Raw genomic sequence first — 17,016 nt, 5'->3', positions numbered from 1 at the left:
CTTCTATATCATGGTTTTGCAAAAATACTTTAAGTCTTGAAATACTTTTTGAAAGATTTTACTTAGTGCATTCTTCAAAATTATTTTGAAAAAGATACTGCAAATTTACTCAATTTTTTAATGGAATGAGGTTTTTTCAAAATCTCTATGACTCGTTTTTGAAAACTCTATTATACATCAAATGGGTGAGGGAATACCTTAGGCATATCTTGAAAATATTTACAAGTATTCCATCATTGTTGGTGCAAAACTTAGGTATCCTTAGCAATTAAAGTCATTTATGGAGTGGTTCTTTTTGTTGTATGACAAAAGGGGGAGAAGAAGGGTTTAAGTTAGAAATCTAAATCTTGTTGACCGAACTTAAACATATTTATCAAACATCAAAAAGGGGGAGATTGTTGGTGCAATCGACCTCCAAGGTTTTAATGTCAGACAAATATGTTTAAGTATGTTTAAGTATGGAGTTTGATCTAGAGAAGTCCTAGTTGTAGGCTAGGCAAGGGAAGTCCTAGTTGGAGGCTAGGCAAGGAGAGAAATCTCGGTATATCATGGAAGCCAGGTGGATAGGTCTGGAGGACTTGATCCCTGGGTAGCCGAATACTGAGTCCTAGTTGTAGGCTAGGTAAGGGAAATCTCGGTATGTCGTGGAAGCCAGGTGGATAGGTCTGGAGGACTTGATCCCTGGGTAGCCGAATACTGAGTCTAGGTGAGTGAAGCCAAGTGGAGAAAATCCTAGGGGGTGGTAACCTTAGGTAACGAGAAGTCTTGGAGGAGTGAACTCTAAGCAAGGTTGATCGGATGGTTTCCGGTCGACCGCACACGGTCGACCGGACCAGCGGATCTCGGTAAATCTAGGTTTAGGTTTACCATTATTTTCTGTATTATTATTGTTGTTAGCTAACATAATATTACAGGAAAAGTCTTAGTGGATCAGGCGATCACACACTGAGCAGGCAAAAGTCCAAATAGGTCTGGAGGACCATGTTTGGCAGGTAAGTTGAGGTAAGCAACTGGAGGAGCGACGGTGAGGTTGAGTTCCTGAAGGGAACAACCTAAGGTCGCTGATCCAACTGAAGAAACCAGGAAGGTTTCCAAGTTGAGATCAAGACATTCCTAACTGTTATACTCATGCATATTACTACACATGTATTATGACTGTGCTAACTTTGTTTTACAGGAATATTATTGTTATATCAAACTAACATTATGTTGCAGAACCATATGACCCCTTGAGCTTCAAAGGGTCATAACTTTTGACTCAGAACTCAGAATCAGGCTCTGTCAGTGGCCACGCGTCCAGCACTCAGAAAGCTTCATTTGACCAGGGGTTCAGTCGACTGAACAGGAAGTTCAGTCGATCGAAAAAAGTATTTTATCAGTCGACCGAACAAAGGTTCGGTCGACCGAACAGGCAACTTTGGCAAAACAGATCAGGCTCAGAAATATGGTATTACAGCATGATCGGTTGACCGAAAATGAGGTTCGGTACACTGAACATTGAAGACATTAATGGCGCATTAATTCAAGATCTCGACGAACAGGGAAGGAAGCTGTTCGGTCGACCGAAAAAGAGGTTTGGTCGACCGAACCATTAAAGACCTGTAAATGCAAAACATCGAGCCAGCTTCGGACTTCAGCCAGGAAGGAAGGGAGCAGGTTCGGTCGACCGAACAGAGGGATCGGTCGACTGAACGTCCAAGATTCTTATAAAATGTGCTCGAAGTCAGAAGCTAATGATACAACTTTTCTGATCAAAATTCCTGCTCTGCAATCGTCTTGTCTTCATCTGTGCAGCAAGCTACATCATCCGGAAGTGCCGACCTAAGCTAAATCTCCATTTTATTTGTCGGTAAAATTTATTTTAAAGCTTGCATTTGTAATTCATTTAAGCAAGATAGTAGGGTGTTACTATCTTGCTCCATTGTACGATCTGCTTCTTTGCGAAGAATTTCGGAAAGAAGAGTTATAGTGGTTTGCTCACCAGTGCGGTCAAGGACCGCGAGCCTTCGAGTAGGAGTCGAGCTAGGCTCCGAATGAAGTAAACAATCTGTCTCTTTTACTTTCCACTATGCATGACTTTGATATAAAAGAAAAGATTAGTTTTAAAAAGACGTGATATTCACCCCCCCCCCCTCTATCGCTTCAAACGATCTATCAGTGATGACTCTGAGGGTTGAGCTCATAATGCTTCTGCTACACCCACACTACTGTCCATCCAATTGTGGGTAAATCAACTACCTAAGAAATCCATAACACGCAGTATCAGCAGATCCTCTAACATCTTATAATACGCTCAAACTGTCTATATGCCTAAGGTTAGAAACCTCTACTACAACAAAACTCTATACTCTCGATTTGCTATAAACACTACCAAAAATGTTATGTGAATCACGGATCTCTATCCGATACAAATACTCTTAGTATACCATGAGGTTTGGTAATCTCTCTTCAGTATAACCCTGCTAATCGATCCAAAAAATTCATCCTATAGATCGATAGAATGGGAGTAGATTTAGTCAATCAATCAATAATTACCCAAATCGTATCATGTCATCCCCGTGTCCTAGGTAATCCCACAACAAAACCCATCATAATATGTCCACATTTCCATTCCAATATATGAATCTATTGGAATAACCTACTAGTCTATGATGTTCAGCCTCCACTTGTTGACATACTAGACATCAAGCTACAACATCCGTGATATCGTTCTTCATATCGTTCCAGAAATGCTTCATGTCTCTATACATCAAATACCAACTGGATGTATCACAAATCTGGATCAGTGTGCTTCATGGAGTAACTCCTCTCGGACAGGATGTAACTCAAGAACACACACTATCTCCCACAAAAATAATGAATCCCGTATAACTGATGTCTCCACATTTTCAATATGAAAATGTTAGCAACTAACTCCAAATCATGAGTCGGATAATTCTTCTTGTAACGCCCAAAAATTCTCGAAATACTTTTATAAATATCCTAGTATTTTTCTAGAATTTTAGGATATTTTTACAGAATATTTAGAGTAGCAGAAGTAGCAAAAATAAATAGAATCGTAAAATAACCTACGCGGGAATTGAACCCGAGACCTATTGGGTCCTACGCCTTATGGTGAACTCTAGTAACCAAGTGAACCCAGCAGGGCCGTGCTGAAAGAAGAGTGAACCAATTATATTTATATTTAAGTTGGCCGAATTAAGCACTTAATATAAATAGGAGACTTAAGTGGGGATTGATTAATTTTAGTCGTTAAATTCTTTTCCTCAAACCCTCACCCGCCGACCCCTCTTCTCTCCCTCCTCCTCTCAGCGCCCAAGCCAAGGAAGACTAGGGTTCCGTTCCAAGGGTTCCAAGAGCACCTTCCGGCGATAACTCCGGTACGAGGACGCTCTCCACTACAAGAGGAACACGTAGACGCAAGGAGATCGCCGAAGGGATTTTCTCCACCGGAAAACTAGCGGCTAGATTCGTAAGAAAACTAGCACAGGAGGTAAGAAACCCCTCACCTGCAGTATAAGTAGTTCTCGTGTGCTTTCCTTCTTTAGTTTAGTAACATATGAATTTTGACACTTAGGCTATGCAATAGCGCACACCAAGTGTTCGATAATATGTTCAACACAGGTAAAATGCAACCTAGGCATTTTAATAGCCTAGCTGAATGCAATAGAAGCATTTAGTTAGTATATGTGCAGTTTTATTACAGCTTTTATGGGACTACGGTCCAATGAGTGGGCTCCCACAGTCGCCTCTAGGTTCAGATAACTTAGCTCTAGGTTCAGATAACCTAGAATCAGCAAGATAAACTAATTAGCTTATGATCTAGTATTTTATTTTCAGCAGTGGCACTGTACTGGATTAGATATCCATTGGGTTGGGCTCCCACAGTCGTCCCTAGGTTTAGATAACCTAGTAAACCCTACTAAATTCGGGACTTGCAAACTCGGGTCTAGTTAGGGATGCGCGCATAGCAAGTACAGTTGTCGGGCCCAAACAGCAGCATGATTATTATTTTTATCTAGTATGATAATAGCTTTCAATCTCACAAATCAGTCAGGTGATTATATTTTTAAAATCAGTTCTAGTTCAGCTTTAGTTTAGCTCAGCATGTTTCAGTTTAGTCCTTTCTTATTGACATTTCAGTTATAGCCAAGATTAGCTTTTGGTTTCTATGTTTGGTATGATAGTATGTCATGTTTTAGTATGTTCAGCACATATTTCAAATAGCATGTTTTAAAAAGCATAAATTACATCGTATGCATGTTTTTGTGAGGTAGATGGTTTCTTACTAAGCGAAAGCTTACAGATACTTCTCTTCCTTATACTGCAGATAAAGGTAAAGGAAAGATGGACTAGCGGAGGTTGGAGGACAATGCGATGAAGATGTGTGTGTGAAGAAGGAGTTTGGAATGAAGATCCCAGGGATTTAGCAAGTCTAACTATTAGAACCTTGTTATTTTTAGTTTTCGCATTTCAGTTTGCTTAAAAGTCATGAACTAGTGAAATATGCACCATGCCATGTTTAGAATGCTAGGTAATTGATGTTAGAATGCATTTCAGTTAGTTTAGAACTTGTGTATGTGAATTTGGCACGAAACAGTGCTGAAATCAGACTTCTGATATGAAATCAGAAACCCCAATCGATCAGTGGATCGATTGGGAGCCTGGTTCCGCGAACAGTAAGCTTCTGGATCGATCAGGCAATCGATCCAGTCGCATTCTGTCGCGAACAGAGAGTTTGGGGATCGATCGTTCGATCGATCGGGGAAATCGCTCCCGCGAACAGAGAGCTCTGGAATCGATCAATGGATCGATTGGCCAGTCTGGATCGATCAGCCGATCGATCCAGAATATTAACCGAGCACAGTAGCAATCGCAATCGATCCATGGATCGATTCAACAGCTTGCAATCGATTGAGTTCAAGCTGGATCGATTGGGAAGCAAGGTTTCGACCAGGAACCCTAGTAATTCAGTTCCTTGACCATAGGGGATGTAGGATATGCCGTGTATAACTTAGATTGCATCCCTTAGCACATGTAGAATAAAGAAATGTATTATCTTAGCAAAGTTTAAATTAGTTCAGCTTTTCCGCACCTAGACTTAGTGATGGTCATGGATATAGTTTAGCACAGCATATTGTGATGTTCCGGCCTTACAGCCTAGCCAGCAGAAGGCGGGTCGTTACACTTCTCATGGTCTTTTAGCTGTCGAGAAGAATATGGAACTACTCAACCATACTGCTTCAGAACTGCACCTAATCCCTAGTATAATACTTCTATGTAAAGTATAAATTTGTCTACACTAGAAAGTAACACCAAGAAGGGAGCAGTTATTAATCTTTGTTTTAACTATTGAAACTAGTCTCGCAAGTTTCTGTCCAAGAAAACTCCATACCCTTCCTAGATAGTCCAATCAATGACATAATAATGCTGGAGAAACCCTCAACCAATCTCTTGTAATATCCAGCCAAACCAAGGAAGATGCGAGTCTCCTATATAGAATTTGGCTACTCCCAACTGGTAACAACCTCTATCTTCTATGGATCCACTTATATGCCCCTGCTAGAGACAATGTGTTGCTAGAAATCCCACAGAAGATAGCCTAACATTCACATTTACTAAACTTTGCATAGAGATGTTCTCATCGAAACATCTCCAGAAGTATGCGAAGATATTGTTCGTGATCCACCTCAGATCGGGTATATATCATAATATTGTCAATGAAGACAATTACAACATATCCAATGTCCGTAGGAATACCAGATTCATTGAGTCTATGAAAACATCTAAGGCACTGCAAGTCTAAATAGTAAAACCAAGAACTCATAATATAGATACAACGGACACACTCAACCGTAATATCAATTATAACAAGTCTGTAATCAATTTACTAACTACAGATCACCAAACCCATAAATATCAAGACATACTACTCCTCAGATCACTATCAACATCAAACGCCAAATAATACACCACCAAGTCAAATATCCACTAATAGATCATCAGAAAACCAGATATCATAACATTTAGATGTTGCTTAAAAGGATATCCACCAATAAATCATCATAAATCAACATATCATAATATCATATCTCATAATATCCATCAATCTCAAACCATCCTCAACATCAATCAAGCCTAATAACTTCCCGTACAAAAATAAAGAAAAGGAAGCCATCCAACCTTCAACACCCACTGCCAATAAACTAAATGTCGGTTGCTACTCGGAATACCGTCCTATTTCCCCTGTATAAAAATTTATACAAGCATAGAACTATCCTAGCTACCCATGTGCTCTACTAAAGTTAAATTTGGATTGAAAATGATGCTTAACATTATTAATCTAAATTTCCTTTTAGAAGTTAAACTTAGATTGGGAACGAAACTTAACATTCTTACTCCAAGTTCAACTGATGTGATCTTCTTAAGTTAAACCATATTACAGAAGTTATCAAATATCTTTTTTTAAGATCGGCTTCCAGGTTAAACATAGCTAGGCACTAGGCCTTCTTGGTATGGGATCATCCACCACTTCCTAGACAAAGCCTCACAGAGACATTGGATATTTAACTTCTTACAATAAACTAGGTATAACTATAGAGACATCAATAGAAACACATTATCGAAACATGAAATCGAAAAATAAAACCGATAACAAAAATGATAACTTAAAAACTGATAACCTCTTGTGTTTGGTTTTTCTAGATCTATACAAAAGATGAACTAATTATGATGTGGAAACTAATAACTAGTTATACCTTTTATAGCTTATAGGCCTCTTGATCTTCTATTGTATTCCTCTCCTTCTCTTGGACGTCGTGTGGCAAACGATCTTCCAAGATGAAATCCGCTCAAGCCTTTTCTTCTTGCTTCCAAATTTCGGCCACCAACCTGTTGGGTTTTCGGGCCGCAAAAACCGCTTTTTGCGTTGCGGAAACCTAGAAATTCCCATGCCGCCGGATCCGTGCGAAGAAATAAATTTACGTAAAAACTTTCACATACGAGTTTTCTAATCCTAGATCTACTTTAGATCTACAAGATAAGAATTTACCCTTGATGAGAAGCCCTTCGCTTAATCCCGCTCGTCCAAGGTTCGCCGGATCTCGAGAGTATCAAAGTAGATACTCCTCTATGTGTATCCACACAAGCAAGAGATGGAAAAACCTAACAAAAATGTGTGCTAGCACCTTTGAAAAGTTCGGCCAAAGAGGAGGAGAGGGAGAGAGGTTGAGAGCTTGAGGAAGAAGAAGGAGGTTTCAACACAAAATGAAACTTCCACACAAGAATGAATGTTGTCGGCCACTTCATGGAGGAGTTTTAACTCCATGGGATACCAAGAGTCACAACTCTTGGTAACTCCCATGAGGTGGCATCCCACTTAAGCAACCATGATGATGTGGAGCATTATCATTAGTCCACTTAATGCCAACTCACCAATGAGGTGGCAAATGGTCAAGTCAAACTTGACCCTTCATCTTCCTCTTAAGTCAAGTCAAACTTGACCACTTGTCTCCCATGGTTGATCAAATCTAACCATTGGTTCAAGTCAATTTTAATTTAATGAATCTCTATTCATTGAATTAAATTGACACAATGAGTCTAAGTCCAAATTAGACTCATTTAACACATGAACCAAATTGAGTCCAACTCAATTAGCCTAATTTAGATTACTCTTAATCCAATTTGGTACATCACATTAACCTAATCCTTTAGGTTCATCAAATGAACATAATCTCCATCTAATTGCCCTTTGTGTGTGACCCTATAGGTTCTTATAACGTTGGCAATGCTCCTAAACCCATTTAGAAGTATAAGTAATGAGCGGTATCTAGCAACACATCATTACTATCCAAGTTATAAGAATGTTGAGATCCAACATCACCTTGTGACTACTATATGTGACTCCTCACAATATATGCATTGTCCTTCTATCCTAGATATCAAGATTGATCAATATGAGGCATAAACCGTATCATCCTCTAATCAATCTAAATCTTGAACTCCAAGTAGACTCACTCAATCAAATGAGCTCAATATCTCATATTGACTCATTTGGGCATGACCATGCACTTAGTGGTCTCACTCTATCAAGAATATCGATGTCACTCCCGTTATATAGGAGGGATAGATCCCATCTACATCACTCACATCTCTCCGCATAATTTGTTACATACCCAGTAATCGCCTTTATAGTCCACCCAGTTACAGGTGACGTTTGACGAAGCCAAAGTACGTAACTCCTTATGTAGGGAACCATGGTGACTTCAGGTCCAAGGACTAGTAGTCATACTAATAGCCACATAAGAAATTATATGACACCCATATAACGATCCATGATATTTTCTCATGGAGGGTCATTCAGTATACATTCTCCAATGCATACCCATGTGTCACCTTAATATCTCCATATCCATGACTTGTGAGATCAAGTCATCGAGTTGACCTACATGCTAGTCTCGTCGCATTAACATTGTCCTTGAATGTTAATACTTGACTAGGAATGATTAAGAGTAGTGTTCCCTATATCATCTCACTATCGATTCAACCAATCGATTGATATAGGTAAGAACCTTCTACTCAAGGATGCTATTATACTTAGTTGTTTGGCACCAATACAAGTAAGTATAATAACCAAAAATAAATGCCTTTATTTATATACAAGAATATGATACAACGAGTCCATACAACAATCATCAAATGATTGGCTCTAGGGCTCTAACTAACAATCTCCCACTAGCACTAGTGCCAATCAGTGTAGGCTCTAAGGCCTAATTGTAACGACCCGGCCCTTTGGCCTCTTGGGCGGCCCTTGCGGCGACCCACTTGCGGCCCTTATGTCGTCGGCCCATTTGACGACCTCTCATGTCGTCGACCGACGACCCTTATGGCCGTGCCGTTACTCACTAGGACTTTCCACCCCTGGCCAATGGATTTTTGCCTCCCCCAGGATTCGAACTCTAAACCTCCAGGCTTAAGTATTATAGTTTATGAATCCTGGTAACCAAGTGAGATCATCTCACTTGGTTACCAGGATTCATAAACTCTAATACTTAAGCCTGGAGGTTTAGAGTTCGAATCCTGGGGGAGGCAAAAATCCACTGGCCAGGGTTGGAAAGTCCTAGTGAGTAACGACACGGCCACCCAAAGGGCCCAAAGGGCCGGGTCGTTACAATAAAAAGGTGCCTTTATATTGTAACGACCCAGCCCTTTGGGCGGCCCATTTGGCGACCTCTATGTCGTCGACCGACCCCTTGGGTGGCCCACCCGGCGGCCCATTTGGCGACTTCTCATGTCGTCGACCACCGGCCCTTATGGCCGTGCCGTTACTCACTAGGACTTTCCACCCCTGGCCAGATGATCTCACTTGGTTACCAGGATTCATAAACTCTAATACTTAAGCTTGGAGGTTTAGAGTTCGAATCCTGGGGGAGGCAAAAATCCACTGGCCAGGGGTGGAAAGTCCTAGTGAGAAGTCGCCAAATGGGCCGCCGGTTAGGCCACCCAAGGGGCCGGTCGACGACATAGAGGTCGCCAAATGGGCCGCCCAAAGGGCCCAAAGGGCCAAAAGGGCCGGGTCGTTACAATAAAATGATGTCACTTGGTTACCAGGATTCATAAACTCTAATACTTAAGCCTGGAGGTTTAGAGTTCGAATCCTGGGGGAGGCAAAAATCCACTGGCCAGGGGTGGAAAGTCCTAGTGAGTAACGGCAAGGCTAAAGGGTCGTCGGTCGACGATATGAGAGGTCGCCAAATGGGCCGACGACATAAGGGCCGCCAGTTGGGCCGCCACAAGGGCCGCCCAAGAGGCCAAAGGGTCGGGTCGTTACACTAATGACCTAGTGTGACCACCATGCTTTCTCTGTGCCAAAGCCTTGGTCAAGGGATCTGCGATGTTAGCCTCTATGTCACATCTCCTCTCGATAATCTCTCGAATGAGATGGAAGCACCGTAGTATGTGTTTGGTCCGCTGGTGTGACCGAGGTTCCTTAGCCTGTGCTATTGCTCCATTATTGTCACAATAGAGCTCTATGGGATCAGCTATGCTAGGAACCACCCCAAGCTCAGTAATGAATTTGTGGATCCAAACTGCCTCCTTTGATGCTTCTAATGCAGTAATATACTCGGCCTCTGTTGTAGAATCAGCAATTGTGTCCTGCTTCGAACTCTTCCAGCTCACAGCACCACCATTTATGCAAAAATATGAACCTTGACTGCGATCGATAATCATCCTGGTCGGTCTGGAAGCTGGCATCACTGTAACCCTTTACAGCTAGCTCATCATCGCCTCCATATATCAAGAAATATTCTTTAGTCCTTCTCAAGTACTTAAGAATATTCTTGACCGCTATCCAGTGACTTTCACTTGGATCTGACTGGTATCTGCTCGTCATGCTCAAAGCATACGAGACATCAGGACGAGTACATAGCATGGCGTACATGATAGATCCTATGACTGAGGCATAAGGGATCTGATCCATACGGTCTCTCTCCTCTCTAGAAGAGGGACCATGAGTCTTCGAAAGACACACGCCATGTGATATCGGCAGAAATCCCTTCTTGGAGTTCTGTATGGCAAACCGTAGGAGTACCTTGCCAATATATGTACTCTGACTTAGGCTAAGGAACCTCTTAGATCTATCTCTATAGATCTGTATGCCTAGAATGCGGGTGGCTTCACCTAAGTCCTTTATTGAGAAACAAGTCCCTAGCCAAGTCTTTACAGACTGTAACAAAGGGATGTCATTCCCAAAGAGTAGTATGTCATCCACATATAATATAAGGAAGACAACTGTGTTCCCTACAACCTTCTTGTAGACACAAGGTTCATCTTCATTCTTGATGAAACCAAACTATTTGATTGCATCATCGAATCGAAGATTCCAGCTCCGAGAAGCCTGCTTTACTCCATAAATGGACCTATGCAGCTTGCATACTTTGCCAGTATGCTGTGGATCTACAAAACCCTCAAGTTGTGTCATGTACACATCCTCGAGCAGGTTTCCATTCATAAACGCGGTTTTGACATCCATCTGCCAGATCTCATAATCGTGGTACACTGCAATAGCAAGCATGATCCGAATGGACTTAAACATCGCTACTAGAGAAAAAGTTTCATCATAGTCAATACAATGAATTTGCTTGAAACTTTAGCTACCAAGCGACCCTTATAAATAAGTCCATCCATGTCAGTCTTTCTCTTAAAGACCCACTTACACCCAATGGGTTTGACCCCTTCAGGTGGATCAACCAAAGTCCATACTTGGTTAGTGTACATGGATTCCATCTCGGATCTCATGGCCTCTAGCCATTTCTCGGAATATGGTCTCATTACAGCTTCCTGATAGGAGGTAGGCTCATCCTCAATGAGCACAATGTCATCATGGTCAGACAAGAGAAATGAGTATCTCTTAGACTGACGACGTACCCTATCAGATCTACGAAGAGGTAGGTCTACTTGAACTGGTTGTGGTTCCTCAACTCCTTGTGGAACAACATCATCCAAAACACTTTGTGGTTCCAGTTCAACTTCCATCGAGGCTTTAGTGCTATGGTCCACATCTTGAACTTCTTCAAGATCGAACGTACTCCCACTAGTTTTTCAAGAAACTAAGTCCCTTTCTAGAAATACCCCAGTCTTAGCCACAACTACCTTGTGTTGACTGGGAATGTAGAAGTAATATCCCTTCATTTCCTTGGGATATCCAATGAAATAGCACTTGTCATATTTGGGTCCCAGTTTGTCCGAGACTTGACGTCTAACGTAAGCCTCACAACCCTAAATCCTCATAAAAGACACTTGGGCATCTCTCCCAGTCCATATCCTATATGGTGTCTTTATTACAGCCTTGGATGGAACTCGGTTGAGTATGAAGGTTGCTGTGTCTAGAGCATAGCCCCAAAGATACATGGGAAGATCTGTGTGACTCATCATAGATCGTACCATATCTAATAAAGTATGATTCCTCCTTTCAGATACACCATTCCACTGTGGTGTTCCAGGAGGAGTGAGTTGAGATAGAATCCCACACTCAGCTAGATAGTCACGAAACTCATGGCTAAGGTATTCACCACCTCGATCTGATCGAAGTATCTTAATACTTTTGCCAAGCTGGTTTTGTACTTCATTCTTGAATTCTTTGAACTTTTCAAAGGATTCTGACTTATGTGTCATTAGGTACACATAACCATTTCTACTGAAGTCATCAGTAAATGTAATGAAGTACCTATAACCACCTCTAATAGTGACATTGAAAGGGTCATATACATCACTATGTATAAGACCTAACAAGTCAGTCGCTCTCTCACTGTGTCCACTAAAGGGAGTCTTGGTCATCTTGCCTAGAAGGCATGACTCGCATGTCTCATATGATTCAAAATCAAATGAGTCCATCAAACCATCTTTATGGAGCTGGGATAAGCGTTTATCATTTATATGACCTAAGCAACAGTGCCAGAGATAGGTTTGGTTCATGTCATTTGACTTGAACCTCTTGGCACTTATGTTATAGATATGGTTCTCAAGGTCTAGAATATAGAGTCTGTTTATCAGAGGTGCACTACAATAGAACATATCATTTAAATAAACTGAACAACATTTGTTCTTTATTATAAATGAGAAGCCTTTCTTGTCTAAACAAGAAACTGATATAATGTTCTTAGTCAAAGCAGGCACATAACAACAATCATCCAATTCTAGTACAAGCCCAGAGGACAGAGATAGAGAATAAGTTCCTACAGCAACAGCAACAACCCGTGCTCCATTGCCTACTCGTAGGTCCACCTCGCCCTTCGTCAATGCCCTGCTATTTCTCAACGCCTGCACATTAGTACAAATGTGAGAAGCACATCCGGTATCTAATACCCATTATGAAGAAATAGAGAGGTTGACTTCTATAACATGTATACCTGAAGTAGAAATCTTATTTCTCTTCTTCTTAAGATCTTCCAGGTATCCTGTGTAGTTCCTCTTCCAGTGCCCTACTTGTCCTTGATACAGTTGACGAAGATGTTCAACCATATCATAAGCACCCATCAACTCGTGTTGCTTCTGAAGCTCAGAGTTCATGGTTGCGAGCATGAGACATGACAAATCTAATGCGTCAACTTGATGCTTCTTGTAAGCATCTCGGTCATCTTGCGTAGCAGTGGTAGGAGGTGCCTCCGGAATGGGCTGCTCCAGAACGTACAGTTTACATTCTTGTGTGAGAACAATTCTCAGATTCCTGTACTAGTTTAGGAAATTAGCTCCATTGAGCTTGTCCTTCTTAAGGACAGAACAGGAAGAAAGAGTTCGTATTTGACGTCATGGTAATCTACAACAGAAAAATACAGGAAAATAAATATCATATTTCAATTAATCATTGATGTGCGTAGATTATATACTCTTTTATGCATGTTTTTACGCACATTTACATACTTTGAGCATGCTTGATCTATGCATTTTTATACTTCCAGCTTTCCTTTTAGCATATTTACTCTTTTGGTTCGAAGATCTACTTTTTGTGCATTTTCTGTACACAGGAGTCGAAATTGGTGAAGATTATGCGTCCTCGGACAAGCTTGGAAGGAATTGAAGGGAGAGAGCATCAGGCCGTGTACCACACACGGCCGTGTAGTTTTAACAGGAAGGGAAGAGGACATGGCCGTGTGAATCTCACACGGCCGTGTCTTGATTTGAAGAAATTAGAGCAGATGCTTTACATGGCCGTGTAGATCTACATGGCCGTGTGAGGTTTCCAGAGGCCAAGCAGGTGGTGGCCGTGTGCACCACACGGCCGTGTAGCATTTCTAGAGAACAGAAGGGTCCTGGCCCTGTGAGTCACACGGCCGTGCAACTTTGGCAGAGAAGGAAGAGGACATGGCCGTGTGAATCTCACACGGCCGTGTCATGGGGCCGTGTGGCGCCCGATTTCCTCCTCTATTTAAACCCTCCTTCATGAATTGAAAGGGGATCTCTCCCCCTTTGGGAGAAGGCAAGATTTGGTGGTTTCCTCCCATTCTTGGGAGGATTTCTGGGCGATTCGAGGGGAGTTCTTGACGATTTCGACTCCGGAGCGAGGATTGGATCCGAAGACGAGGCTTCTTCGTAGATAAGTTTTCTCTTTCCCCCTTTTCTTGGTTTCTTGGATTGGGGATTTAAGAAATGCTTGTAATCTTTATTTCTTCTGGTATTCTTCCTCGATTCATGGAGTAGATCTTGTATTCTAGGATTAAGGGAGTATTTGTATGATGGATTGATGTAATCTCTTGTGGATTTGCCAATTTCTTGTTTCAATGACATTGTCTTGCTTGTATCAATTAGATCTTGAATGATTAATGGTGATTTGTGCTTAATTCTCATTCTTGATTGATTGTTTGAATTTCTTGTGGACTTTGTAAAGATAAACTCTCACTCGATCATCCGAGGGATCCACGTGACAGGTGCAAGCCCGTGTAAGGACGTTTGAGAGATAATCTTGAAGAGGAAATAGGAATATTCAAGAGAGTAGGATGGATCTTGTGATTAGTTTCTTGTATCTTGATAGATTAATAAGTTGTGGGCTTCTATGTTGATATCCGAGGAAGGCATAGTAATAGGTGCGCTTCTGTGTAAGGACAACGTAGGTTCACGTCTAATTGATCATATTTAGATACATTTCTCAGTCCTTAGCCGGTTATCTATTGCAAGAGAGAACCGACAACTTTCTACTAGTGTTTGGTAATTGAGGGATAAGAATTGGTGAACCATTTACATTCAAGAAATCTTACAAAGAAACCGAAACTCCTAGAATCTCCCTTTATCATAACCCAAAACACTAAACTCTTGTTTGTTGATCTTTAATATTAGATTTGTTTACCTTCCCTTTGCATTTGAAACAATTGGATAGTTGTTTAGCTAATTCGCATTGAGACATTTATAGTGCTTATTCCAGTCCCTGTGGATACGATAATCTTTTATATTACTTGCGACATTTCCGTACACTTGCGCAACGTAACAAGTTTTTGGCGCCGTTGCCGGGGACTGCGCTATAACATTAGGAATTATCAATTGAGTTAGACTAAACATAACATTTGTTTACCTTTCATATTGCATAGTTGTAAATAATCATTAGATTTCTGTTTTTACTTTCTTGTATAACTTTTACTTCTTGTTAATTCTTTTTGTACAAATTCAATTCTGCAATTTTTATTCTTTTATTTTTCTTTTTTTTTTTTGTTGAATTGTCATTTGCTATCTTGTTCTTGTGTATGCGAAGATCTAACTTTGCAGGGGAATTCTTTCCTTTTGACCCTGAGATTGACAGAACTTTCCATAAAAGAAGAATTCTGCAAAGGCAAATTGAAGAACAGGAACATTTGAACATGGCGAATAGACCACTCAAGGATTATGCAGCACCTTATGCAAGAGGCTTTCGATCTAGTATTTCAAGACCTTCAGTGGAAGCTAATAACTTTGAGATCAAACCCGCAATTATATCTATGGTGCAGCAGAACCAATTTGGTGGAGGACCTCATGAAGACCCCAATCAACACTTAGAGGTCTTTTATGAAATATGTGGTACCATGAAAATGAATGGAGTTCCTTCAGAAGCAATTAGATTATTATTATTTGGGTTTTCTTTAAGAGATAGGGCAAAGCAATGGCTGAATTCTTTGGCCCCTAATAGCATCACCACTTGGGAGCAGTGTGAGCAACAGTTTCTTGATAAATTCTATCCACCAAGCAAAATAGCTCATATGAGGAATTTAATTGCAAGCTTCAAGCAAACTGACTTAGAATCTCTTTTTGAAGCATGGGATAGATATAATAGTATGCTCAGACAATGCCCACATCATGGGTTGGAAAGATGGTTAGTGTTGCACACTTTTTATAATGGTATCAACTATCATACCAAAGTGTCCCTTGATTCAGCTGCTGGAGGGGCACTTATAAATAAAAGTTTAGATGAAGCTGAAGAAATTATTAACAGTGTGGCACAAAATCATCATCAATGGGCAAATGAAAGAAGTGGTGGCTATTCTTCTGTAAACCTAGCAATTAAAGCATCAGGGAAGTTTGATGTAGATGCAGTCACTCTTTTGTCTGCAAAATTAGACGCTCTTACAAAGAAATTTGAGAATATGGGGACTAGTGCTAATATGGTCAATGCTATTAGTACATCTTGTGAAGTATGTGGGAGTTCAGAGCACTCAAATGACTCATGTCCATTGGGAGCTATCACTGCACAAATCAATCAACTGGAACAATGTGATGTAATCATGAGTTACAGTCAAAGGCAGAACAACCCATACTCAAATACTTATAACCCTGGATGGAAGAGCCATCCCAATTTTTCTTACAGAAATAATCAAGATCAAGGACCATCTATGGGGGCAAGACCAAATTTTCAAGCTGGGCAACAAAATTTTCAACATCTATCTTCTCAAGGCTTACCAAAGTCAAATATTGAAAAGATGCTTGAAGAAATTATCTCAAGTCAGAATGAAATGAAGCAAGATTTAGCAAAGCTCATTCAGAGAATGGATAATTCTGAAAAGCATCAAAAGATCTAGGATAGTCAAATTGCCCAACTAGCTTCCTCATCATCCAGAGCACCAGGACAACTTCCAGGAAAACCTGATGTGAATCCTATGGAGCATTGCAATAGAATTGAGCTTAGGAGCGGACGGACCTTGGGAGACTCCCAAGTGACTGCTTCAAAAGGGATACAAAAAGAAGAAGAGCTCTCTCCTCTTATACCAAATCAGATTCAAGCTAATGAGGAGAGTACCATTGAGGTTGAAGAGACTCTTCCACTGAACCATCAGAGCAAAGTTGTCCCTTTTCCTCAAAGACTTACAATGCTCAAGAAAGATGAAGAATTTGGCAAGTTTTTAGAAAAAGTTAAGGAAATTTGTGTAGAGGTACCTCTTATTGATGCTATTCTTCAAATGCCTAGATTTGCCAAATTCCTGAAGGATCTCATGTCAAACAAGAGAAGAAGAGGAGAGGTTGAGACCATTGCACTTAGTGAGGAATGTAGTGCTATTTTGG

The 17,016-nt window shown here is 40.8% G+C and overlaps 1 non-coding gene across 1 annotated transcript; it reads right to left on the bottom strand.

Annotated features, from left to right (window-relative positions):
* Positions 1–15,717: 15,717 nt before the first annotated feature.
* Positions 15,718–15,823, bottom strand: LOC122007544. Its single transcript, XR_006119023.1, has one exon. It is a non-coding gene; the product is annotated as a small nucleolar RNA R71 (small nucleolar RNA).
* Between the last annotated feature and the right edge of the window lie 1,193 nt (positions 15,824–17,016).

This window comes from Zingiber officinale, chromosome 7B (assembly GCF_018446385.1).
Source record: "Zingiber officinale cultivar Zhangliang chromosome 7B, Zo_v1.1, whole genome shotgun sequence".
Lineage (NCBI taxonomy): Eukaryota > Viridiplantae > Streptophyta > Magnoliopsida > Zingiberales > Zingiberaceae > Zingiber > Zingiber officinale.
Note: the sequence above shows the minus strand (reverse complement) of the source record. Positions and strands in the feature narration are given on the sequence as shown.